At 38.9% G+C, this 25,374-nt stretch overlaps 1 long non-coding RNA gene across 3 annotated transcripts; it reads left to right on the top strand.

The window, feature by feature from the left end:
* Positions 1-228: 228 nt before the first annotated feature.
* On the top strand, positions 229-22,598 carry LOC138740064 (uncharacterized). Of its 3 annotated transcripts, none has more exons than XR_011342643.1 (4): positions 229-527; positions 8,346-8,448; positions 16,261-16,303; positions 22,310-22,598. It is a non-coding gene; the product is annotated as an uncharacterized lncRNA (long non-coding RNA). The 3 variants fall into 3 exon arrangements; XR_011342644.1 differs by lacking the exon at positions 22,310-22,598 and adding an exon at positions 17,274-17,354; XR_011342646.1 differs by lacking the exon at positions 229-527 and adding an exon at positions 2,073-2,281.
* The last annotated feature ends 2,776 nt before the right edge of the window (positions 22,599-25,374 follow it).

Below are 25,374 nucleotides of genomic sequence, written 5' to 3'. Positions count from 1 at the left end.
CTGTAGACAAACATGTACCAACGAGTGTGCATATGTGTGTGTTTTTCGCCCCCATTGTGAATCCCCTACACGTGTAAAACAAAACACCACTGTTCAATCAGCTGCATTCAGACTCATTACCCTTGAGATCCATTATAGCATCACATGCAAAATAACTGGTGCTGCGAGCAGGGTCCTCAGAGTTTTGACTGAACACAGCTGCAGGGAGATGTGTTGTAATTGGGGCAGGAGAGCTAGTGCAGTCAGTGAGGAGAGGATTCCCCGGTGGATCAATAATAGTGCAGAGTTTGGGAACTTGGCAAGCATGCTGGCGGACCACTGAAAACCATCAACTTAACCCACATGGAGAAGTTGGGATTCTCAAAAATCTAAGGGGAGTCAGAGGGGCGACTTTTGACTGTTAATGTTTTTCCAGAGAAACCAATGTGAGGTCACAGAAAGGAAAGATTTAGAGAGTGCTCCAGTGATGATGCTGTACACTGCAGGAGGCAGCACGGGATGCCCAAGCCCGAGCCACCGATCTCAAGGTGAGAGGGAGAGAGGTAGCCTGCAGGTTGCTTAAAATGCAACAGCTTCACGTAGCTTGGCACTCTGGCTGGCAGGAAGACCCAATTAAGGTCCAGGCCATTGTCCATTAAGTGGATGGGTTTGACACATGGTTGGGGGAGAGGGAAGTGTGAATGGACAATGCATAGAATGAGGAGGTTGAAATCTGCCCCAGGCACCCTCTGCCCTTCACAACCAAACCCCTGCAGGCTAGACCAATGACCACACGGTTTCAGTCTTGCCTCGAGGGCACCCCACTAACCCTACAGAATGGGAAAACATCAGAGAATGTGGGGACCTCGGGTGGATGTGCCTCTGGCTGCTGCAAAACCACAGTGACATGGGAATATTCAGTGAAAGAGCTAACCACACTGGGAGACAGATACTGCTAGCGCCCAGGCGAACTCCTGGCCGTGTATCTGCTCAGCCTCTGGGATAAGGGTGCCCCCGACATGAATCTTTTCCATCAGAAAGTAGCTTATTGGACCAGCAATTAATAATGCCTGTGGACTCTGCCAGAAGTTATCTGCGACAGCACTTCCTTGTGGGATCGGGTGGCGTCAGCAGTGCAAGCCCAATACCCAACACTGCTAGAATGGGACCTATACTACCGGCCACAGTAGAACACAATAAGTGAGGGGACAAGGGACATCAGGGTAAATTTATCCAAAAAACTCCTACTGTGTATTGTCATATGTAATGATTGGCAAGAGTTGTGACTTCCAAGGGGGTGGAATGCAGTATAGATCATGTGACCTACTCCATCTGGAATATGGTGGGTATGGAGATTGTGGAGGGGCATATGACCTTTCTATCTGGAACCTGATAGGAAGTCATTTCACCTGCCTATCAACTTCAGGCCTTGCCCACAAGGTCAGCACATACCTGGTCATGGGCTTCTTCAATCGCTTCATCGATACCTGGATCAGGACTCTCCAGCTGATGGCACTATAAAGCCCACCACATGTGGTCCTCCTTCTCTTTTGGGATGAACACAAGCTGCACTCCAGGTTTGAAAATGTGGGCAACCCTGGAAGATTGCTGTAAGGTATGCGCAGACAAACAGTTTGGAGCTGTAGTATTGTGTGCTTGGTGTTCCTAGTTTAGTTAGATAAGAGCCATGTCTTCTTGGGCTATTAAGGGGTGGCGGGTGTCGTATATTGTAACTTGATTGTAAAGCAAGTGGTTGTGAGTGTATCATTTAATCCGGCGAGTGTGCCTTTCACACCTGACTTTCACACCTGTTGCGACTCCACTACTTGTGTAAATAAATACGACTGTCCAAACAACTGCATTCAGACTCATCACCCATGGGACCATTGAATCGCTTTCACACGCACAACAACCTCACTTTTCTTTTGCTCTAATTTATTTATTCCATTTAAAAAAAAATAATTTATACGCATTTTGCATTGTAATGCTGCCGCAAAATAATGAACATTGTGACATAGGTTGACCAATCTAGATTCTAACTTAACTTTTACCACAGTGCCAGTCTCTGCACTGCTCCCTTGATTTCCTCACCTTTTGGTGTATTCTGGTTGATCCATTGCATACATGGAGCAGAATAGGCTATTGTAGAAAGAAGAATAGCATTCACTAAAGCAGAAAGAATACCATGATAATATTTAACAATGCATCAAGGCTAAAACGCACTGTGTTGGTTCCCAGTGACAGACATCATCGAAGATATCATGATTACAGACTAAATCAGGAAATATAGATATATGAAAAGGTGGAGTGTACGGCAACTTTTTTACTGTAAGAGAATTGGATAAAACAGAGAAGAACTTGATTCAAATGTGATAAAGATGGAAAGTTAACATTCATTTTAAAATCTATTAAGGAAGCCAAGTTCAAGTTTTTCTCTGATAGGTACCAGAGCAAGAGTGATTGGATAAAAAAAATAGAACAATGACACAAATGTATACAATACTGTTAAACCTTTGGGATTTCTGTGGGTTTCATGGAAATTTTGCATTGATCTATGGTTTGTGTATGACACAACATACCCTTTGTTCCAATGGATGAATCCCCCCCACCACCCCCCACCGCCAAACCTTTGGTATAGTTCCCTTAACAAGGAATTGTTGGTTACTCCAATGTTATGCTATTTATAAACCAATCACTTGGACGATCACTGGGGATTTCAAGTTTCGTCATTCGACCTTCTATACCTTCACCATATTTACACAAGTATACCGACACAGGGCAGTGATACTAAATTTACAATGGAAAACAAAAAAGTTCTTCAAAAATTTCATATACTGTATATTAGTCATTCCAAATGTTTATGAAGGGCATTCAATCACCAACATTCATTTTTAGTTCCTGTTTGATGTTCCAAATTTTAAACCAATTATCTTGGGTTTTGACGGACATTTTATGGCTTTTGTTGTGTATGAACTCACACAATTAAAACTTACTGACACATCAGGCAGAGGGCAGGCTTATACCCAACACTACCCCGCCCCCACCACCATCCACAGTAAATGCTGACTGGGCCCAATTGAACTAATGAGATTATATCGGGCCCAGGACTACAAGTGAGAATTAGAATACATCTCATGAGTAATTATAATTATAAAAGGGAAAGTATTTAATAATAATCAGGGCACAGAGTCTTTAAAGCATTCAGGTAGTCTTCTTTCTCTTTTGGACTGCCTCAGCGTAGTTTGCTGTGCCGGTCTTTGCTCAGGACCTGTAGATAGTCAGGTTGGTGGTCGAGTCGGTGATGACTGGCTGTCTTCGCTGCCCTCCTGGCTGTGTGTCTCAGTTACTGGACTCTTCACTGGACTGCTTGGCTCCACAACCATCTTGGCCTGAGGGGTGGGATGGTTGGGGCAGGCCACGGTAGGTCTGGTTCCACCCCCTCCAGTTCATGGACCTTAATGCCAGTCAATACTTGTAATTGGTCAATGTGTCGCTTCTACAATCTGTCTCCAACTAAAACAGAGAATAAGCAGGTGCTCAATTTTTGTAAGATTACTCCTACCACCCATGGGTCTTTATATTGTCTATAATCTTGTTCCAGAACTCTCTCGCCCACTTCCAGTGTTCTAGGTGAGGTTTGTGGCAATGCTGTTTGCTTTTTTTTTTGCAATTGGAGACCCAGATTTGGATGAATTGTGGACAGCTTGGTCTGCAGTTTGCGGCCAAACATTAGTTCTGCTGGGGTGCATTTTGTGGTAGAATGCAGTGCATTTCTGTATCCCAATAGGAAATGTGCAATTTTGTGTGTCCAGGAGGCATTTAGAAGTTTCATGGTTTTCATTGCTTTTTTGGATGTTTGGTGCAGACAAAGTATGTCTGATATTCTTGTCACTCACAATTTTTTTTAAATGTTCTGATGTAAATCGAGGCCCATTGTCCATAACTAATTCATGAGGCAATCTATAAGTGGCAAAGATAGCTTGTGGACAGTCAATCATGGGATCTGCTTTGATATTTTTCAGCTGTGAAACTACTGGCCATTTGAAGTGTGTCCACATCTTTTAGGAAAGCCTCACCCATGAATGGTCCAGCGAAGTCTACATGCTGGGTTTTGGATGGCCATTTCCATGGGTTAGCTTCAGCTTGCTGCATTTTTGGCTGCATTGACTGACATACTTTGCATTCTCTTACTGTTGTTTCAATGTCTCTGTATATGGAGGGCCACCAGACATGCATCCGGGCCAGAGCCTTCATTTGTACCATTCCTGGATGGTTGCGGTGCAGTTCTGATAAGATGGTAGTTTGCCATTTGGCTGGAATAACTTTATGGGTACCCCATAGTATACATTCTTTTTCGACTGATAGTTCATGGTGGCGTGTGTGGTAAAGTTTTAGATCTTCAGGAATGACTTCAGATTCGGGCCACCCATTAAGGGTGAAGTATAGGATCTTGCCTAATGTTGCCTCTTTTTGGGTTTCCTTTCCAATCATCTGGGCTGTAATGGGCAGTTGTTGAAGTTGTTCTTGGTTGATGGATACTGCCTCTACTGTCCACTTAATAATTTCTTCTCGTTGTTCTGTCTTGGGTAGCAGCATGCGTGATAAGGCATCTGCATGGCTATTGAGTGTTCCTGGTTTATGTTTTATATCATAGTTATATGCCACTAGTAGCACGGGCCATCTTTGAATTCTGGCTACAGCTAATACTGGTATACCCTTGTGTGACCCCAGGATTAAACCAAGTGGCTTGATGTCTGTGATCAGGGTAAATTTTCTTCCGTAAATATATTGGTGGAATTTTTTTCTTACACCAAACATTATTGCCAATCCTTCTTTTTCTAGTTGGGCGTAATTGCGTTCGCTTGTGGTTAATGTTCGTGAAGCATATGCTACTGGTTGCTCACCTTTTTCTGTGATTTGTGATAGTACCGCTCCTAGTCCCACCGATGAAGCATCCACGGCCAGTATAACTTCTTTACTAGGGTCGTAGTGGATCAACACCTTATCTGTTGACATTGGTATTTCCTTTAGTTGATCAATTGTGTTTTTAGTTTCTGTGTTCCAATACCATGTTTGATCTTTCTTGAGTAATTGGTTCAGTGGGCATATTAGGGATATGTTTTCATATAGACATATTAAGGATATGTTTTCGGTAGTGATTAACAAGTCCTAGGAAGTACTGTAATTCCGATTGGTTGGTTGGGTATGGGACCTTGTAAATGGCTTCTGTTCCTGCTGGATTCATTCGCACCCCCTCGTTGTCAATTTTAAACCCAAGGTATGTGACAGAGTGGTGCATGAAGACACATTTGTCCTTTCATAATTATATATTAGCCTGTTGCAGTCTGGTTAAAATCTTTTCAAGGTTTCGTAAGTGTTCACTGTCATTTCAGCCCGTGATGATGATATCATCTAGGTAACCCCCAACTGAGAGTCCATGTAGTAATTTGTCCATTGTTGCTTGAAAACTCACAGGTATTGCTGAAATTCCGTAAGGCCTGTGTACAGGTGAATAGTCCCAGATGGGGATTGATTGTCACATATTCCCTTGATTTTTTTTGTCCAATTCTATCTGTTCATATGCTTGTGACAAATGTAGTTTTGTGAATTTTTGCCATCCATTTAGTGTTTGGAATAATTTTTCTGCCTTGGGCATGGGGTGTTCAGATACTTTGATGGTGACTTTGTAATTTCCGCAAATGTGAATTTCACCATTTGTTTTTCATATGGGTACGATGGGCGCTGCCCAATCACTGTATTGTATTGGTTCTCATATGCCTTCATGTTTTAGTCTGTTTAAATTCAGCCTCAATTTTCCTTTTCATAGCAAATGGGCTGTTCTAGCTTTGAAGAATTTTGGTTCTGCATTATCTTTTAATTGCAGTTTGGCTTGAACACCTTTGATTTTCCCCAATTCTTGTTGGAAAACCACTGCGTGGTTGTTGAGGATTTTGTCAAGTTCTAGCTGAGAAGTGTCCATGTGGTTTACATTAGTATTGAGTCCATTTCCAGCCAGTCTTGGGGAATGTGTTGTAGCTAATTTCTTCCAAAGAGTGTTGGTCCTTGGGTATCTACGATGTAGAGAGAGTGTTTTTCGTTGCTGTTGTTTGTATTGTACTTGGACTGTACATTTTCCAAACACTTTGATTCTGTCTCCTGTAACAGACCTTAGAGTTATTTCTGTTGTTTTTACCGGGAGGTGTGGTAGCAAGCGTTCCTTTACATGTAATAGGATTAGGGACACCTATGCCCCTGTGCCTAACTCCATCTTCGGTAGGGGGGGGGGGGTGGTTTGTCCATTTATTTTTAGCTGTATAAAGATTGCTGCGTTTCCTCCATTTATTCCTCGGATGTGTAACATCTCAGGAGCTGAAATTTCAGGAGCTTGAAGGTCAGCCGTTGGGCTGTTGTCATCATCGTTGCAAGGTTGCCTCACTCTCTCTCTGCAATTGTTTTGACTTTAGCTTCCATGATTTTTTGCAGGTCACCTGCATTTTATAAGCAGACATTTAGCTTTGATATGTCCTTCTGTTTTGGTATGGCTGCATTTAGAATTTTTGAAGAATCAATTTTCTGGTCGGTGGTTTTATTCCTCACAATGGAAGCATTGTTGGCAGGAAGACCTCCTGACCAGTAGATCTGGTTGACCCACATCCAAGTTTTAAATCTGTCATTTCAGAGCTTCAGGCAGCCCTGTATACAATCTGTAATATAGCGTCTTCATCCATTGCTAACAATTTTTGCCTTGCTTGGCGATTTTCCAGCCCCATCACTAATCTGTTTTGCAGTGTCTGATTTAAATACTGCTTGAAATGACAGTGCTCCGCCAGTTTGCACAATGATGCCAGGTTTCTCCTGGCCCTTGTCTCTTTTTATGGAATCATTGCCTTTCTGCTATAACTGGCAGCTTTGGGCTTAAATGGCTCCTTCGAGCTGTGCAAAATTCATTGAACATCTTCATCCTTGGATCCTCCAGGGACAGCAAGGTCTTAAGGAGGTCATATATTTTGCTGCCCATTATACTGAGGAAGATGGCACGGTTGCGGTTTACTAGACCATACAATATTGTGGGCTACACAGTAGTAGTTAAATCGTTCTATGTAGTTTTCCCAACTTTCTTCTATTTCGTTGAATTTCCCGAACTTTTCTCCACCATCTTGGCACTCTTTCACCTTGATCTTTTGATGCAAATTTTTTGGGTCGTTAGGTGGTTGTTTTCTACCTTTCTTCTGTGGTTTTCTTTCTCATGGTTGGTGCATGGAGTATGTGTAGAGTTCGTTTCATTCCTCATCACCGTTGTTGTGTAGGCACTCACACAATTAAGACTCGGAGATATGATGCTTTCTCATTCTTTACTTCTATTAGACTAACCTGGCTACTGACACACAGGGTTATATATATGGAAGGGTGACATCATGACGTGGGTGTCATGATGTCCAGCAGAGGGCAGGCTTATACCCAACAGATTTAACTATTGAAGCTAAATAGGTGGCATATCCATGATCTCACAGGTAGGTTACTCCCTACCACCTGTCAAATTTAGAATTATCCAGACTTCAATAAAAAAAATATTGGGTGAAATACACCTATGATTGTTAACCTTTGTTTAAACTAAAACTAAGCTGTCTATTCTTTTAGATGAATTTTTGTCTGAACTATGGAGGGTATCTCAGCAAAACCTAATGCTGTTTTAAATGTATCTATAATTATTTTTCAACACATCAGAATCTTGGACAAGGATTTTGTCTGCCCCTACTCCGTGGATAGTTGTAGTAGTCCACTATAACTTAAGCCAAAACTAAATACTTCAGCATGATACTGGGACAGAACCAATGACTTTCATGAGCTATGGGAGATCATTAGACAGTGCACTTAGGAATTGATGCAGCACCAAAGAGTCCATTTGCCAAATTATATGCATATTATCTCTTTGATCCCACTAACTTTTTAAATAATTTTCCTAATTCTCTTTGGAAAGTTACCATTGAATCCATTTCCATCACTCTCTTGACTGTTCCAGTTAATAACTCTGAATAAAGCATGTTTTCATGATCACTTAAACATGCAGAGAATGGTGGAATATATGCGAGCAAATGTTTAATTTGGCACCATGTTTTGTTTGTGTATTATATAGTTCTATGACAAATTTATTTTTCCTTGTAGAATCTATGTTTTCTGCCTAATGCAACAAACACAATCCAGTTTCACTGCTATGATTGTTTGACAACGTGAGCAAAAGATGTTATATGGATTAAAATACATTTAAAAAATTTTTTTCTCTCTGTCTGTCACTAGTGTACAAGAATACTATTCCAGTGTTGGCAAGATCCTATTCTTATTTAAGTCTGTGTGGAATTTCCCAACAGTTTCCCATTATAAGCTGTCCCTGGGTTAAAGACATCCAATTTACGAACAATCTGCAGTTACGAACCAGCAAGCCGACCGGAAGTAGAATGGCATCAACATCTGGTTGGTTGAGTCTAATTTAAATTAAATTATTTTTCTGAAACAGTACGCAATCTGAGGCAGTGTTTGCAAAATCCCATTATTTTGTTTTAACTGAATGTTAACCAAATTGCAAATACAAATATCACTGACCTCCCAGATCCCAAATGCCCACCATCACTGACCTTCCAGAAGTGGGTTTCAGCTCATCTTCAGCCACCCACAGGCCAGATCTCTCAATGCCTCTGATGTGGGTATCCAGCTGCCCACAGATGGAGCTCCTGCTGCCCATAGGCCCGAGCTTCCAACATCTCCATCGCTAACCCCTGTCCCCATCGAACAAGGTGCTGGAGCCACCATCGCCTTTGCCGGTGACCCCAACTGCAAACATACTGTAGCCTCTGATACGTCTATCGACACAGGTTCTGGTCCTGACCAACATTATTCTGGTCCCTTCCCTGACTCCATCACCAGTTTCCACACCAACCTCCGCCTCCACAAGGCTGACACTTTGGAGGGAGTGGTGAGGGAAGGAATGAGCTGGGGGGGGACACACTAAAACCAGAGTCAACAGAGGCCATTCCTGCTGTCATTTTGCCTACAATTCATAAAATGGGCCAGGCCAAACAAAGAAGGGAGTAATAGTTAATACTTCAGGATCTTATGACCATAAGTAGTTATTTTTATTATTACATACAGTTTGGAATTATTTCCTTATTTCCCCCATTTATGCTTTGACAACTCTATCCCTCAAATCTAGGTTTCATCTTGTCCTCACCTTTCACCCAACAGGCTTCCACATTCAGACCATCATTTCCACCATCTTCAAATAGACCCCCCACCCCCAGACACTTCTATCCCTCCCCATCCTTTTCTGCCTTCTGCAGGGCTCGTTCCCTTGTCCACTCATCTCTCCACACCTACCTCTCCGTTACTCCCAGAACATTTCCCCACAACTACAGGAAGTGTCACATTTGCTCTTACACCTGCTCCCTCACTAGTATCCAGTGACCTAAACGGCCCTTTCATGCGAGGCAAAGATTCATGTGCACCTCCTCTAACCTCACTGACAGAAATGTGGTGTGCCTGATGATGGTGATGAAAAGCGCAGAGCATTTACCCTGTCTGCAATGGCCATCCTGACCTCCTGGTTACATTCCATTTCACTGAGCCACATTTCCAGCATCCTTCCCTATCTCTTTCAAAAATGTATCAAGTGTGCATGGGTTACAAAGAAGACAACTATCCAAAGGTCCTAAAAATCAGCTATTTTGGCATCACCAGAATGCTGATGGGGCAAAATATTCAAACATTTGAAATACTTTGAAATGTAAACAATGCAAGTCTTCCCATAGAATTTCATTGTTGCATGGTTCAAGTGGCAGCCTTCAAATTAATTATCAGAATGAAGTAGCGGTTATAACATTTCACCTTTGGCTAGAAATTCACTGGTTAAAATTAATGAAAGTTCTGTCTTTTAGACGGAGGCTCCTTGTGAACTTTTTTTTCCAATATCTCCCCAGTTCATGCTTAACATTAATCAATTGCAGCACATTTGCTTACTGCACAGTGGAAATGCACATGAAATTTACATTGCCACTCAGATATTCTAAAGATGTGTGATGTGAGGCTGGTGTTCTGAATACTTGTACTGAGCTCCCATAGCTGGAAGAGTGTTGTACATTGTCACTTATGTCTGCAGGATGTGAAGGAGGGGCTCTCGCCTCATCGAGTCCATTATATTGACTTTCTTTGCTCCAAAGTTGATATTTAGTTCATAGTCATGTGTCTTATCTTTATTTTTCTTCACTCCAAAGCCAAAGTGAATATAAAGGGATAATGGGAATTCCAGTGTGTTTGTTTTTACAGCCAAAATGCTCTGCACCTGATAAAAACACTATATCATAACATATACTTACAAATTCCACATATTGGATTGTAGCGATGAGGGCTTTTGTCACTTGGAACAAAATTAGGCTGTAATTCCATTCCCCAAAGTAATGCACAGAGACTGATCCCCAGTCTGAGGGTGATTGTTAGATATGTCAAGGTTTTCCACAATTATAAAGGACTATTCCGAAGGGGCATCCTCTTTGTACAGACTTATAAATGAGAAAATATAAACTAAACAATACTTTGCTACAAAGGGGCATCAGGAATGTTGGGAAAATTTAGATGAGTTACAGGAATGAATTTATTCACGAACTATCATACAAGGCAGCCAGGATGAGCGAGTAGGCACCCCAGTTACGTGGCAGTTAGAAAGGGTCCAATCTGGTCAACCCTGTCAGAATCCAACCGGGTCCCTGACCTACCTCAGAGGTAGTCAGGAAAACCAGTTAAACTTACCAAGGTTGTGTCCACAGGCAATTTGAAAATGAAAATGGCTGACTTCCAGTGAAGTCAGTGCTTGCGGGTGTGCGTCACCGGGCAGCCAGCATCCAAACATCTGGCAGTACTTCCAGTGAGTACGTGACTTGTCGTTGCAGGGGCGAGATCCTTCTGAAATCGTCGGGTTGGCAATTTACTGGGTAGATCCTCCTGCAATTTAAAAGGTGCTTGCAGCACCTTTGCCCCAGTAATCGCACCCAGGTCCTAAGAGGGCCACATAGGTCCAGTGCACTTGACTTATTTAATGATTAATAAAACATGGCCAGGCAATCAAGTTGATAGTTTGAAGAATTTTAAAGGTGTGAAGATCTAATTCAGTGAAAGCAGGGCTTATTAAGAGCAGGGACCCATTGCTATTCCTGAGACAATTACCTTCATTTCATAGAACATCAAAGCTGTTCTTGTCCTCTCATCAGGATGTGGTAATTTGTTATCTTGGTCTGTATTATTTTTATATTTGAGTGAGATGATAATTAGTTGGATGATGTTAATTTGGTGGGTGGCTTATTCCCTGTAGCCGACACCAGCAGTTGTTGGGAATAGCCATCATGCTACTGTCATCAAGAGCTAGTGAAGACATTTCTGAATCACGCTGTCACATGCCCTGTGGGCAATAGAACAGCTGGGTATATAATTGGAGAAGAGGAATGAACCATGAAAGTCAGATAATTTCTGATGATGTCCGCTTCACACACTTGGAGCATCTTAGTTCCTGCTCTATAAAAACCCTGCTGGAAATTGAAGTGTCATGTATTATACAGACTTCTCAAAACATCAGGGTTTAGATCAAATGCACAGTTGGAACAAAAGCTTCTTAGAAGACAGACCAACTGCTTCATGCATCTCAAACTGCAGTGTACATTTTATGGAAAATAACTATCAAAAATAATTTTAAATACAGATTTGTAAATCTTGTAAAACTACAAAAATAGATTTAATAATCCTGTTGCCATTCCATAATCTTTTTTTTTCTGCAGTAACATCGAACTCTTATCTCTTTTTACCTATTCTAATCTCATAAATGAATGCATGATAATATACTATACAATAGGTAGGCTCATGGTTTGCTTTTATATTATATTTCAAGGTACCGTGATTTTTTACTGTTATATAGCACAAAGATAGTTTTTGACAACTCCTCAAAGAATGAGGTGAAAGATATGGCAAAGAAATTCATCCCGAGTTAAGGCACCAAAGATTGTCTGTTAATTAAAGTCGCTCTGCATATTGAATTCGAAAGAAGTTAATCAAAGACAGAACCAGATTAATTTTCTACCTGGCAACTAAACTGAATTTTATTTTCCTGGTGTCTTAGCCTAAGTAGCATAGCTCTTAATTAGACTGAAAAAAAATTATATTAATTGCTCATGTTACATCCCATTATTTTGTTTTAAAAATTGCAACTCTATCTTACCAAATATATTTTTCAAGATCCAACATATTAATGGCTCTATGACAGAGATTCACAGCTTAATTTTGGAAAATCATTTTTTCCATCCAACTGCAAATCAGAATCCATTTATCTCAATAAAAATTCTATGTATTACAAAGAAAGTAAATAATTAAATAAAAGATATTTTTGCTTAATATATTGAATTAAGATATTTTAAATGTGTTTTGTTGAGTTCCTTTATATTTCAATTATGCATTTTAATAGTTTTTTGGCATCTTTCAAAGTTTGAGATATTTTAAAAATGTTAAGATGTTTTATAGATTTAACAGAAGACAATGTTTGATGCCAGCTTTGCCTTTTTTCAAAGTCTCTGAAGGATTCAAGCCAAGGCTTTCATTCTGCAGTGACCATGGTCAAGTTGCTATTTAAATTAGGTGCCCATCCAGACTATGCAAACACAGTGTGGGGAAGCCACGTCTATCAGAGCCCACCCCGATAGACTTCTCCATCATATACCAACCATTGCATCCATCTGTACACTCTCGGTATTTGAAGAAAAAAAATCATCAACTAAATAAATTACTCAGATTTATCTCTCCTCTGCTTTGCCTATATTATTGGCCAGCATCCATCTCTACTATGACAAATGTGACCACACAATCCCGCAAATCGCAGAATTACAGATGGGCAAAAATATGAGATTTTACCATTGATATCCAAATCTAAAAATAAAGAGTTGAAAGATCCAGATGTTTCAGGTCAGGAATTAATTTTAAATTTTGATTAGACTTTTTCTTGTATTCTCACTCATTGCTGTGTGAATACTGAGACTGTCAAGTGAACACTTTCCAGTCATCTTTGCTCATTAACTATTGAGTGTTTTGCACCACTTCACCACTGTCGCAGAGTGGTCGAAGAAACCACTCAAATTGAAATTAACAGTTCAAGTTCACACCATCATGTTTTTTTAAAAATAACTGGTAAAAACCAGTGCTCTTACATTAGCTTTCAAACGGTAATTGAGGTCAGAAGTGCATAGATGCAAACGAGTATTGTATGTGCCTGTGTAGAGCGCTCTAACATTAATGTCTGCATTACTTCTGCTATATTTCATTGTCATCCTGATCCAACACAATCAAGGAGTTCAAATCACAACCAGAATTTAGTTTGGTGTCTTTGATTTTCCAAAAACGTTAAATTGTATTTTTGAGAAGAACAGTCACAAGGCATTTTTTTTTAATGCAACAAAGAAGAGAATGTTTTCTTCTTCTCTGGTAAAATGACTTCCAGCATTAGGAAAACTTTGAAACATATTAGCCAAGAACTTACATTGCATATATCAATCTCATGATTTGAAAATACATTATACTTTGAATATAATTAACCCAACATATGCATGAAGGGTGTTAATTTTTGGGAAGTTTAGGAAACATCAGATTTATGCTTTATGTTCCTGTCTTTACTTTACATTCTATAAAAAAAATTAAACCAGTTGGAAGTACTTATTTTATCTCCTGGCTGACAGTCTAAGAACTCTTCAATATGATTGGTTGCTCAGTAAACTTGATGTATACTTAACAGTGGATGTCAGGGATTTCTTGAAACTGACCTCAAGGAAGGAAAGTCTACAGCAGAGATTACCAGATCATTATGGACAACTTTCCTTGAAGTCAACATCAATGCAAAATTCAGGCTATTCATGACTTAAAGCACATTTTAATACTGAGTCCTCTATGATTTCCTATTTTTAGGTGATCACATGAGGGCTGGTCAAAAAATTTGTTTTAATAATTTGGGAAACAGAAGCACACTGTAGTTCATTTCTCGTTGTTCTAGCCAGGAAAGCAGAAATGAGTGTCAAATGTGCAATGGAACTCATAGAATGAAAAATAATCAATGGCAGTCATTTTAACTGTACGAAACAGCCTCCACTCTGAATCCAGACACATATAACAGAAAGCAGGTACAAAACAGAAAGGTAGCCCATTCCCCATGGTTTAAAAAAAAACAAACAGCTCGTTTCTCACACCTTGAAAAGGGTGTTTAGGTCACTCCCATTAATTTCTGTCTCTGTGGCTTCTTTTTATCCCTTCTCACACATGTTTTGCCTCTCCATTTTTTCTTCTCTCCTTTTGAGTATTGTGACTTCACCAATGGCTACTTACTGCACTTGGACTGAAGTTTCTGAGCAGAATACAGTCACTGATTGGGAATCCTTAATACCCTCTCATGTCACATTACTTCTTGCCAAACTTTCCTCTTCATTTTTCTCTTACACATTAGCCTACTCAATTATTCCCTATATTTATCTGCCCATTTCATCCCTTCATCCCTTAAGTCATCATGTTAACTCACCACTTCTACACACTCCTGAAAGAACAACTGAGAGAAGCTGTTACTTCCTGCTGAAGTACAACGTCAAGCATGTGGATTGAAATGTAACCCCTGCCTATGGTTGAAGTGATCCTTGGATCATCTACAGGTTAAACAGAGCCTCAGGTCCTCATCTGAAACACTGGAACATTGACAAATAATCATCTTTAATCAGAGCAAGCTTGTGACTCCTTATCATTGCAATCAGTGAACACAATTGGGCTATTGTTCAAGAGGCACATGGGATTCTAATGAGATGGCTTCATCCGAATCAATTGTAATTATTTCTTTAACAGTTGGCAAAAAACTGCTTTTGAATATTTCCTTGAATAATCAATAGTGTAGATCATGTGGTTGAATATTATATAAAGGTACCATAAATGTGGGTTTCAAATCTTTGGAATGAAAAGTTTTATTTTATTTTCCTTCATGTGGGTATCTGCAGTGAGTTGGGATTCTCTGGTAGTGTGTTGTGCTGATGGCTGGCCCTACCTCCCGATTCCACCCCCATCTGCTCACATATAACCCTGGTTTCCCTCCTAAACCCAGAACACTTCTGAAAACTATTGTGAGACCCTACCCAAAATTATAAGCTAATAAAAGCATTTGTTATCCCTCCAGTTGTGAGAGCTTTTATTTGCACTACAGTTTTATTAGTTTATTCCCTTAATACTGGAAGTGCTACTCAAGGCTGGTCTATTCAATTTCAAAAGAAGGTCAACATCAGGAACTACACTCCCAATCTGGCTCACCACTCCTGGTCCAGTTCTTCTCAGGAAGCATGCAAGGAGAAGCAAGACCGACCCCCCTGGTGGGAAAGGGTGCCAATCCCATGCATGCCTATGTAGAGTACCTGGATGGCAGGGAGGACTCTGTCTCCATCAGGGACCTAGCACCTGTTAGAACAGAGGGTCTGTTGCCTCAGGTGCCCTGCGAGTCACAGAGCTCATCCTCGCCACCCCCAGTCAGGGCCTTGGGGGATCCTGTTCAGGAGGAAAGTGCATCCCCCTCCACCTTTGAGTCAGAGACCCAGCCCACCCCTCCTTCCTCACAAGGGGACCAGACCCAAGGAGTCCAAGGCCCCTTGGGGCTAAGGTGCTCTACCAGGATCTCCAGATCCCCGGATCACTTAAATTTGTAAATAACTATATTTTTCAACCATTTTTTTCTGAACCCACGTTCTCGGTTTTCATTCACAGATTCTAAATTCTACAGGAAGGGGTGAATGCAGTGAATTGGGATTCACTGGTAGTGTGCTGTGCTGATGGCTGTTCCTGCCTCCCGGCTCCACCCCCATCTGCTCACATATAACCCTGGTTTCCCGCCTGAACCCTTCTGAAGACTACTGTGTGACCCTACCCCTAATTATAAGCTAACAAAAGCATTTGTTCTCCCTCCAGTCATGAGAGCTTTTATTCATGCTACAGTACCATAACTGTAATAAGAAAAAATCGGAGGAATGGACAACTGTCCATTGCATTTTGGTTCCATCATTTCTGCCCATTTGTATGGGAAAGAATTAACCAACAATGTCTCTTGCTTTAATTTCACAAGGTTAAAGTTGTGAAAGTTCAAGATGTTATGTGCTTGTTTCCATGGAGAGCATTTTAAAATGAATCACATTTAATATTGCAAGTAAGATCTTACACAATCAATGACTGACATTTTTTTCATTACAGACTGAAAAGCAAACAATTAACTGTTCACAGAAACCTGGGAAAAGTAAGTACAAAGCTGGTAGGAAAGTTATTTTATCATTGTCCTTGGAAAGATGGGAAAGGAAGAATGAGGATGATTATCTATTCTCAGAAAGACACAAAAGTCTGCATTAGATTTGTCCTGTTGAAGAAACAAATGTTCAGTGGTTGGTGATAAAGAATGAATTTAAAGCAATTGGTATTAAGCAAAAATCAATTTCATATTTTGGATAGCAAAACAAGTTACTCTGATTGAACTGCAATCAGAAAAGTACTCAGATTATTGTTTTGGATCAAATTGTTAATACAGTCACCCTGCAGGGAGATTAAATGAATACACACATCTAGTTTATGTCTCATGATATGATTGCAGCTCAGTTAATGCAGCTTTGTCCAATGGCCTCTCTGAACATGCATGTCATGTGCAGGACAGGTTCTTTATAAACTACCCGAGGGCACTATGCATGTATGATGTATGTACTTGATCCAATAAAAACCATGTCACAGATAAAAATGTTGCATAAAATAAAGCAATTCCTAACCATTCACTGCTAGTCTCTGGATGGACATAAATTATTCTTGCAGAAGTACACATGAGTGCATATTTACTTGTCATAAAAGCTAATGATATTTGCAAGTCAAGAACTGGAAGTGGGGGGCTTATTTAATGCCTCCATCTTCACTTCCATCTTGACATCAATTCTCATTGTCACACCTGATTTCCTGTCAGATTAAATTATGAATGAGATGTACATGAGATACTATGTTGAATTTTCATTTCAGAATCAATGCCCATGCTGAGCCTTGTAAGAAATTGATTCCTAATAAGTTTCAGTTAATATTTCTTAATCTAGGAAGATGTAGAATAAAGGCAGAATATAATACTTATATTTGGACAATTTGTTAATATTAGCATTACCAAGCTTGCACATGTGCTAAATATTTTACATAAATTTACATTGATGTGTTCATTTTAACAACATTTATATTTTTAGCACATTTTAGTTGCATCACCAAGAAGCAAAAGAAGGCATCGACTAAAATTAAATGAATGGACAGTGAAACCAGTTTCTCAAACACATGCATTAAAAGGACCTTATTTTAAAATGCCATCACACAAATATATTAATTCCATTTACTTTGCAACTGAAAATGTGTTTGTATGTAATGTATGTATTTATTGACTTCAGTTTGGCATTCAACACAATCATAGGGAAGTTGAGCCTGCTGTGTCTAAACATCTCCCTCTGCAATTGGATTCTTGACTTCCTGTCAGGGAGACCTCAAGCAGTCTGGATCGGTAACAGCACTGAGCATGAGGGTCCCCCAAAGCTGTGTGCTTAGTCCACTGCTCTTCACTCTGCTGACCCACGACTGTGCAGCTAAACACAGCTCAAACTTCATCATTAAGTTCACTGACCACCATGGAGGGCCTTATTATGAAGAATGAGGAGTCAGCGTACAGAGATAAGGTCCAGTTGCTAATGGACTGGTGCAGAGCCAACAGCCTGTATCTGAATATTAATAAAACAAAAGAGATGGTTGTCGACCAGGATGGCCTGGGGGGAATACGTTCTACTGATCGTTGACGGCATCACCATTGAGGTTGTCAACAGTATCAAATACCTTGGAGTGCACTTGGCCCAGCAGTGCCTCTACTTCCTGTGAAGGCTGAGAAAAGTTAATCTCCTACCCTCCATCCTCACTACATTCTACAGAGGATGTATTAAGAGCATTCTGAGCAACTGTATCACCACCTGGTTTGAAAGCTGTACCATCTCAGACTGCAAGACCCTGCAGAGGAGAGTGGTCAGCAGAATATATTGTTGGGAGCTGTCATCCTACCATGAAGGACATCTATAACACTTGTGCAGCCGAAAGGCAACAAACATTGTGAAGGACTCCACACATCCCTCATGTAAACTGTTCTCCTTTCTGCTATCTGGTAGGAGGTACCATAGCACTCGGGCCCTTACGTCCAGATTGGGCAACAGTTTTTTTTTACCCCAAACAACCAGGCTCCTGAATGTAAGTGCACTGAGGACTTTTACTGTATATGTATTAATATTTTAATATGTTTAACTTTTTTCCAACTTGTATTTATTATTATTTTTTTAAACTTTATTTATTTGTTCAAAAAACAAATGATATATGACATATACAGCAATTAAACATGAACATTTTATATATATATATATATATATATATATATATATATAAAGGAAAAAAAGAAAAAGAAAAATCCCACCTCCCCCTTCAGCCAACTCTCCTAAGGTAAGCCATAAAAAAAGAAAAAAGAAAGGATATTAAAAAAAAGTTAAATATATATTCAAATCTAATCAATCTAAATTGAAATGTAAATATTCAGAGTATAACAGCCACTTATTAATAAAAAAAATTATCATGTGAAACATATGTAATTTTTTCCATTATTAAACAATATTTCATCTCATTATGCCATCTATTAATATCAATCATATTTGTATCTTTCCACATACTAGCAATACATTTTTTCGCTACGGATAAAGCTAAATATACAAAAGCAAGCTGAAACTTATCTAATCCCAAACCTTTCAAAGGTTGCAAACTACCCAATATAAATATTGTTGGATCTAAAACTATTTTAATCTCATACAAATATTCCAAAAACGATTGAATTTCCTTCCAAAAAGATTGTATATGTATACATGACCAAACAGCATGAAAAAAAGTTCCAACCATATCAGCACATCTAAAACACAGATCTAATTAATTAAAATCATATTTTTTTAAAATTTTTCAGGTGTCAAATATAATTGATGTAAAAAATTACAATTAATCATTGCATAACGTGCATTTATCAATCTAGTTACACTATCATAAAAAATAAAACCAATATCCACTTCCCATTTAATTTTAGATCTATCCCAACTCTTTTTATCCATACCATCCTGTAATATTTGATAATAAATGAAATATAACCCTTCTCTGGTACCTTCATAAGAAAAGTCTCAAATTTAGTCAGTTTAGGTAAAATCATCTCTCTACCAAACATACATTTTACCAAAGATCGAATTTGATAATAAAGAAATAAAGAATTCTTATCAATACCAAAATCTTCCCTCATCTGATTAAAAGATAAAAACTTACCCTCTTTAAAATAATCTCCCAATTTTTTCACACCTTTAAATCTCCAATGCAATAAACTTTGATTATGTATTGAAAAAGAAGTAAGTTGATTATTATACAAAGGAGTCAAAGCCAATAATTGACCCCTAGAACCTATCATTTAAATTTTTTTATCCATAACTTCATTAAATGTTTTAGTATAGGCACATTATATTGTTGTAACAAATTCATATTCCACCTAAACAAAAATTGATATATTTCAAATTTAGAAATACTTGTCATCTCAATTTTAGCCCAACTAGGAGGCCGTACCAAATCCATCAATGAACTAATAAATTTAAGTTGGGCTGCCTCATAATAATAATGAAAATGTGGTAAACATAATCCCCCTAACTCATATTTCCAAGTTAATTTATTCAAAGTTACTCTCGAAAATGTACCCGTCCATAAAAACTCCCAAACCATTTTATTTAAATCTTGAAAAAAAAATTTATCAAGTAAATACGGAATCGATTGAAACAAATATTGTATACGCAGAAAGATATTAATCTTAATTGTATTTATCCTTCCCATTAAATTAATAGGTAAATCTTTCCATTTAATCAAATCAGTTTTCATTTTTTCATTAATGGAGCATAATTTAATTTATATAAAGATTGATAATTAACATTCAAAATTATACCCAGATATTTAATTCGATCAGTCCACTTCAAATTAATAATATCCTTATAAAATGAATAATCTCCTTCACTTACCGGTAATGTCTCACTTTTTTCCCAATTAACTTTATATCCAGCAAGACATCCATATTGTATTAAACATTCCTTCAAATCCAAAAGTGACTGAGCTGGATTTGTTAAATACACCAATAAGTCATCAGCAAATAAATTAATTTTATACTCCTCATCTAAATCTTTCATACCTTGAATCTGTGTATTTTGTCTTATCATCTGTGCCAAAGGTTCAATCACTAATGCAAACAAAGCTGGTGATAAAGGATAACCTTGATGAGTTGATCGAGTTAACTTAAAAGATTCCAAAATCAAACCATTCGTTAATACTCTAGCTACCGGTTTACTATATAGAGCCCTAATCCAACCAATAAAAGAAGGACCAAACTTAAATTTCTCCAAAACTTTAAACAAAAAATTCCATTCAACTCTATCAAATGCTTTTTCTGCATCTAAGGATATCACCATCGGATTATCTAAAGATTGTCGAAATCTATTAATCAAACTAATCACTCCCAAAATATTATATGAAGCATATCTATTCTTTATAAAACCTGTTTGATCAATATGAATCAACTTTGGTAAAAATTTAGCCAATCTATTCACCAATACTTTAGCTATTATTTGATAGTCTACATTTAACAACGAAATTGGTCTGTATGAAGATACCATCAAAGGATCTCTATCTTTTTAAGGAATTACTGTAATTAAAGCACGAGAACAAGACTCAGGTATTCCAACTTATATTTATGTAAAAATGCTCCGTGGTTCTGGAGAAACACCATCTCATCTTTGCCGTGCAAGCATGGTATGAATGATAAATAAAAGGTAACTTGACTTGAAATGTCCATATCTATTCCAAAGATTAAAAGAAAATACATCACTGGTGATATTTATTTCAAACTGGATTACCCTTAGCAAATTGCTTCGGACATCTGGGAAGGTGAACTAGTCAGGTGAGGAATTCAACATCAGGTATTCAGCAGAGTAGTTCTGGAATTATGATCAAAAGCAGGGATGGCATTGGCATTATTTCCCATTACATTAAAACTCCTGGCATCCGGCCCCTATGGGGATAGGTAAATGCCGGATGTGCATCTTCCAGTTGCTTGATATTATGTGTTGCATAATTTGTGAATTATTGGTGAAACGTGCCAATTTTAAACTTGCATATGTTTACCTATTTACTTTCCTAGAATTTTCTGCTGGTTGCTTGATGCTGCCAGTTACTTGAATTCTGGGTAACAGCATTTTTTTAAAAATTGTATTTAATAATTGGAGGCCAAAGCTCTGGGTTGGAGCTCCTTGAAGAAGGTTCTTTAAAGGAGCAGGGATGGTGATTTGGAACAAAAGTCTCCAAAACTAAGCTTAGAAGCAAATACATTCTCCAGTGGTAAAATTAGGAGCAGGTGATGTTCCTGGGATTGAGTTCAAGAATTGGGAGAAATTGGTTGAAGGAAATAGTTGCATAATAATAATGTGAAATTAATTTATAATTCTGCACATTAAAATGGTAATCAGGAAGCTTTGTTACAAATCTAGCTATCAGCTAGAATGACAAAACCTAATCTTTGAATTTTGCTTATTCCTTGAAGATGAGCTCAGGCCCAAAATGTCAGCGATATATCTTTATGTTCTATGCATGCGAAAAGACCAGCTGAGTTCTTCCAGCATTTTGGTGTGTTTTACCTACAATCACAGTATCTGCAGACTTGTGTTTTGCCCATTTCAATTGGTGAAAATTAAGGTGCAAATTAGGTTTCTCAATTTCCTCTCATCTCGATGTCAGATAGGAGGTTATCTAAATTAAATGGATCACTTTGCAACATGGTATAAGTGCAATAAGCAATATAGAGAATGAAAGTGAAATATTCTATCCATTTAAACAGATCCTCTCAAAATATTGATGCTTACACACATTGAAAAACAAAGCAAACACAGGGCAGAAAACACAAAATAGACAATTATCTGAAAGATATTTTATATTTTCTTAGCAATTGACATTTTTGAATAAGAACATCGGAAATGTAGCAAACCACACTCTGTAGATCACTGGAGTATTGGAAATTTGTTTCACGTCTGAAGATATTGTAGCATCTGCTAACATCAGCGTGACTGAAATTAAGTACATCCACATAACATGAAGGTGAACCAGTAACTAACTTTATTTAAATCTCTCGCACTGCTTTTAGGGGATCACCCCCTTCCTGTCTGGGGGCACGCTAATCTGATGGAGTGACATCAGTGTGTTGTGGAGTCACTGCCTGCCCAGCGATGTGCAAACAGGAAGTGGCGACATCTCCCAGGCAATATGTGTCGTTAAACGCTGACTTCTCCTGAGAAGGGGGGGGGGGGGAGTGCCCGTGCCATCTTGTACCAACCAATGGGCTGAGATTCAGTCTGTCTATCCATGCAGTCACTCAGCCTGCTACAATATCACAAGGAGACAACATTTAATGAAGAGATGAGATCATGGTTTGAGAGCTTACCTGCAATAAAATAAAGATCTGAGCACACTGTGAGAGAGAACTACATTCAACTAGGGTGGTAAGAATTATGAAAAGAAGCAATAATTGTAAAATGGGTTAGGAGAAGGGTTAGGGTTAGAAAATGGAACTGTGTGGGATTGGGGGAGAATAACAATGGATCAAGGGAAGTTGGATTTTTTTGTGCCATTCATAGTCTTTCTGCAATCTCAACTAAAATAAACAGTTTGTTCAACCACGGACATTCTGGTCTGATCGAATGCGCATAGTGCATTCTCCCTCCATCATCTGGAGATCCACCTTGTGCACTTTCAGCTCCAGGAGTTAAAGAGGCAAATCAAAGCAATAGATTGTTATTTGAAACAAAATGATCATCTTTCCTCTATGAAACTTCCGATGAGGCAAATGCTTCATCAGAAAGGCTAGTGAGAAATTAGGAAACGAGTCCTTAATTTCAGGCTGATTAGATAGTCATGAAATAATTCCTTTATTACTTCAATCATTTTGATAATTAAAAGATAATTTGAACCTTCTGCATTAGTGGCAAAATGGAATTAAAACAGCCAGAAAAATGTGAGCAGATAAAACTATTGTAATTCTTCAACTTCTGCTATTTCAAAGAACTAAATCCACTTATTGAGAAAAGTAAAAACTCTAACAATAGGTTATTGGAACTCATGCACCTGAAAAATAAGATCCTGATTGATCTTTTTCCTCAGCATAACTAACCTGCTTTAATCATGTATCCCTCGGTTCCCTAAATATACAAATGTGTATTAATTTCTCTTGAATGTCTACAGCAGTTCTCTTATGGGTGGGGGAATTCCTAAGAGCAATGGGGAAAGCAATTTTCCAACCCTTTATTTTGACTCCTTCCACCCTGTCCTCATAGCTCTAGCTTGTAGTAAATCACAAAACTTTGTGGACATAGTGGTTGAAGTCAAAACACAAAATGCTGGAGAAGCTCAGCAGGTTAGACAGTGTCCTTTATGCAGCATAAATATTTCCAACTGATACTACCTGACTCATTAAGTTCCTCCAGCAGATTGTGTTTGGCTTCAGTTTCCTGCATCTGCTGCCTCCCTTATTTTGCAATTGTGATCCCTGATTCTCATCCCTGATTCTCATCGGAGAAGTTTAAAAAAAAATGTTTTTCAAGTACGGATGGAGTCAAAAGAAATATTTCTGTAATGGTTTGAGCTGTGTTCACAGTTTCTTGTGGGTTTGATGAAGCAGTTCCTGTACCAAGCAGTGATGCATCCTGATAGGAAAGATCTGTGGAAGGTGTTGAAAGTTGCAGGTGACATGCTGAATTTCCTCAGGCTTCTGAAGATGAACTTTATTGACCACATGAATGGACCAGAATAGGACGTTATAGATGTTTACTGCTAGGAATTTAAAACTGTCTGCTATCTCTAGTAAAGTTGATGCACTCCAATGAGCTTCATTCCTTTTCTGGAAGTCCATGACCAACTCATTAGTTTTACTGACATTGAGAGAGAGGCCATTGAGTTGATTCCAAGCCACTAGTCCATCCATCGCCCTTCTATGTGCTGACTTATCTTTGCTAGAGATCCTCCTTATGACAGTGCCACCACTGTCATTTGTGAATTTGTAGATGGACTTGAAGTGGTGTTTAGCACACAGTTGTTGGTCTATTGGGAGTATAGTGGGAGGATGAGCAGTGTTGCAAGGCACTGGTACCAAGGATGATAATGAAGGAAGTGCTGTCTCCAATCCTCATTGATTGAGGCGAAGGTCATAGAATTTGGTGATAAGCTTATTTGCCACTATTGTTTTGAAAATGGAGCTGTAGTCAAAGAAGGTGTCTTGCTGTTCAGATGTTCAAGAGCTGAGTTTAGGCCCAGTAAGTCTGTCGTGAAGGTGACCTTCTTGAAACAGGTGAATACTTCTGTCTATATCAGGGAGAGGTTGAATATGTCCTTGAATACTGTCCCCAGCTAGTTTATGCAGGTACAAAGGACATGTCCAGGAACTATATCTTGGCCCGTCGCTTTTGGCGGATCCATTCTCCTACAGGCCACAGGTAAGGTTGAAGTTGTGTGGTACTGGCTCAGTGGCCTACTTAGAATGAATTGAGCTCATTTGGGAGGGATGCACTGTTACTGCGTTCATGTATACTCCATGTTGGCATGCCTACCCTGACACAACCTCTTGTCTATGAGGTTCATCTGGCACTTTAGTTTAATACTACCTCTTGATGTCTCTGATAGTCTGGTAGATGTTAAAGCTGGATTTCTTGTGTGGGCCTGGATCACCTGATTTGAACACCTTAGACCTTGCCTTTGGTAATGAATGTATCTTGTAGTTCAGCTATGATTTCTAGTTAGGAAACCTAAGTATTGTTCTCTTGGGTATACAGTCCTCCACACAGTTATTGAGGGTCAGTGAGGTAGTGCACTCTCAGAGGCTCAAATATAACTACAGAGATTTGACTTCACAATTGCTTATATGCTAACTTTCTGTGGTTTATGCCCAGAGACACTTGTCTCTCTATGCATATAATATTTCATGTCTTTGCCATTAATTTCACATGACTTTTTTTCCCTTGATGTTCTGCAGGCTTTGCATTCTTGGTCAAAAAAAGTGCTGGAAATTTGGAGCAACACAAAAATGCTGGAGAAACTCAGTAGGTCAGGCAGCCATCATTATAGGCAAGGTTTCTGTCCTCCAACATTCTGTGTGCTGCTCTATTATTGCACTGGTTTCCATCATGAAAATCTTTGCAATCATCTCTTTGGCACCCTATT

Source organism: Narcine bancroftii, chromosome 7 (genome assembly GCF_036971445.1).
Source record: "Narcine bancroftii isolate sNarBan1 chromosome 7, sNarBan1.hap1, whole genome shotgun sequence".
Lineage (NCBI taxonomy): Eukaryota > Metazoa > Chordata > Chondrichthyes > Torpediniformes > Narcinidae > Narcine > Narcine bancroftii.
Note: the sequence above shows the minus strand (reverse complement) of the source record. Positions and strands in the feature narration are given on the sequence as shown.